At 48.7% G+C, this 3191-nt stretch overlaps 1 non-coding gene across 1 annotated transcript; it reads right to left on the bottom strand.

Moving 5' to 3' along the window:
• Window positions 1-212: 212 nt before the first annotated feature.
• TRNAV-AAC lies at window positions 213-285 on the bottom strand. The gene has a single exon. It is a non-coding gene; the product is annotated as a tRNA-Val (tRNA).
• Between the last annotated feature and the right edge of the window lie 2906 nt (window positions 286-3191).

Consider the following 3191-nt stretch of genomic DNA (forward strand, 5'->3'; position numbering starts at 1 on the left):
TATTTCTTGAAATCTTAAAAAGCACTTTAACTTCCACAGTTGTATATTAAGGGACTGAGATGAGTTGCAAGAATTAATGCCAAATGCCTGTGATGGTAGGCACTTCACCACTTTGGATTAGGGAGGGCTGCACATGCTCTAGAATGATACTGGGCATGTCTGTCCCGAAACAGGTGAAGACTGGGAGGAGGCGGAACATTAAAACTAGGAATTGTTTCTGCCTGGTTTTGAACCAGGGACCTTTCGCGTGTTAGGCGAATGTGATAACCACTACACTACAGAAACTCAGTCCCTTGTGTCTTTGCTGGCTTCTTTCTAATATAAAAATTGTCTGACAGGGTCATGGGTGAATGGCATTCAGGAATCATTGTCCTAGGGTAAAAATCATTTACCTGCTTAATATTTTATATTTGCAGCTGAAATGCAGAGGTCGTGCTGGATTGCCGCCTTCTTGCCCTCCAGCTAGGTCTGTCAGTAGAGGACGGTTAAAGGTTATGCCCCCCACCCCCTCCCAACACCACCTGTACTGCACAGTTGGAGATCTTCCCAACTTGGTTTTCCCTTGTTAGAATGGCCGAGTGGCCCAAGGCACCACACTCAAGTCTTCCTGCTTCCCTGCACTGGGTGTTCTGGTCTCCTGATGGAGGCTTGGGTTCAAATCACATTTCTGACATGCTCATCCTATACTTTAGAACCTCAGGCTTATTTTTCAATACATTTTGGGTTCTAATTGAAAAAGCAGACATGACAAGCTGGATCGCACGGATGGTCAATTAAGGGCAGTATCCTGATCCCAATCTCAGACAGATATTCACCAGCAACCGTGAATTTTACAACAATGACACCAACGTAGGTACCAGACCCAGCCGGAAACCCAGATGCCAATTCTGTCCACAGATTAAGCCAGACAACACCATCACATGACCCGATAACATCAACTACAACATCCGGCCCCTTTCACTGCTCTTCCTCCAATGTGATACAATACATGCCTTGTCTCTCTGATGTCTACATTGGACAAGCAAGTCAATCTATAAGGAAAAGAATAAATGGACATAAATCTGTCATGAGAAATGGCAATGTTCAGAAACCAGTATCAGGACATTTCAACCGTCCAGGACATTCTCTATCTGACCTTAAGGTAGCTATTCTCCTACAGAGAAACTTCAAAGGATTACTCCAGGATGTAACTGCTGAACTGGAGCTCATTAACAAACTAACAGCATCACACTGGCTCTGATGCTGACAGAGAAAGCCAGAGATGCAGGACATGGTTCTTTCTGCTCTTATCTCTGATACGTATGTTGTGTCTCTACTTGTCTTTCTTAATAAGCTTTCGCACATTATTACATCATATTTGGTTACTAGGCTTCGATGTTTTATTTCATGTGTAATATTTGAAATCTTTCTTGAAATCTTAAAAAGCACTTTAACTTCCACAGTTGTATATTAAGGGATTGAGATGGGTTGCAAGAATTAATGCAAAATGCCTGTGATGGTAGGCACTTCACCACTTTGGATTAGGGAGGGCTGCATATGCTCTAGAATGTTACTGGGCATGTCTGTCCCGAGACAGGTGAAGACTGGGAGGAGGCAGAACATTAAAACTAGCAATTGATTCTGCAAGGTTTTGAACCAGGGACTTTTTTGTGTTAGGTGAACATGATAACCACTACACTAAAGAAGCCATCTCTGCTTGTTTCTTTCTAATACCGTGTTTCCCCGAATATAAGACAGCGTCTTACTTTCTTTTTACCCCCAAAGTCCCACTATGTCTTACTTTCAGGGTATGTCTTATATTGGAAAAAAAAACCTGAGTGTTCAAAAAAAAATTATTTTTAAATACCTGTTGGAGGGCCGCGTGGGTCCAGGCGGCTGGCGGCGGGAGCCGGGTGGTCGCATGTTAAATCTAGGCCGCGGGCGGGTGGGCGCTTGTTCCAGGCGGCGGCGGCGGCAGCGGGGGGGCGGGTGGACGCGCGTTAGTTCGAGACGGCCGGCGGGCGGTCGCGTGTTTAAATCTAGGCCGGGTCGCACAGGCGCGCATTCATTCACTGCCGGTGGGGGCTGACGTCACAGCATGTGACTGCCTTGAGCGCCGAAAGCAGCCGGCAGCGGCGAAAGCAGCCGGCTCCTCCGCCTGGATGAATGAATTCATTCACTGCCGCAGTCCCCACCGGCAGCCCCCACCGGCAGCCCCCAGCGGCAGCCCCCAGCGGCGAATCGCAGGGGTCGCACAGGCGCTGTGGGCCTGTGCGCGCATTCATTCACTGCCGGTGGGGGCTGCCGAGGCAGCCCCCCACCGGCAGTGAATGAATGCGCGCCTGTGCGACCCGGCCTAGATTTAACACGCGACCACCCGGCTCCCGCCGCCAGCCGCCTGGACCCACGCGGCCCTCCGCAGGTATTTAAAATTTTTTTTTTTTTTAAATGACAGGTACGTCTTTACTTTCGGGGATGTGTTACATTAGCCGACCCCCCTAAAATTCCCACTACGTCTTACTATCAGGGGTGTCTTACTATCGGGGAAACACGGTATAAAGATTGTCTGACAGGGTCATGGTTGTAGCTGCTGAACTGGAGCTCATTAACAAAACTAACAGCATCACCCTGGGTCTGACATACACAATGGCCTCATGACTCATCACAGCTATCTGTGAACTTAACCTTTAGCAGCTCCAGCTGTCTTTTCACAATTACCTCAGTAGTCAATAGGCTGTACTAAAATGCTATTAACACTCTCTCCACATCATTTCCTGACTAACCCATTGCTTTTTCTCTGTTCCCCAATACTGTAGCAGCGTTGACGTCATCATCCTGGGCCGCTGCTAGGTTCCTGCCATGGTCCCTACTTAAGCATCAATGGTGCATGCACGCCTAGGGAGGGGCGCGGTGTGAGTAGTGTCATCTCTCCGTGGGCCACGCGAAGGGGCCAGACAAGAATTAGTAGCAGGACCAGGAACGCCAGGGTCTGCAGCAAGGCCAGAGGCACCAAGGGAAGCCCGAGGACAAAGCTGACTGCCCACCACCACCAACGAGGAGGAACCGGGAGCTGGAATTACTGTAGAAACGTAAGAGGGCCATGCCGTGGGTCTGCCGCAGACGGCACTCGTAACACTCAAAGTACTTTGTATTCCTCAAATGGACCAACTGGAAGTTGTAAAAGATCATTTAATAAGTCAAGCTCGAGATAC

Source organism: Rhinatrema bivittatum, chromosome 3 (genome assembly GCF_901001135.1).
Source record: "Rhinatrema bivittatum chromosome 3, aRhiBiv1.1, whole genome shotgun sequence".
In the NCBI taxonomy this organism is placed as follows: domain Eukaryota; kingdom Metazoa; phylum Chordata; class Amphibia; order Gymnophiona; family Rhinatrematidae; genus Rhinatrema; species Rhinatrema bivittatum.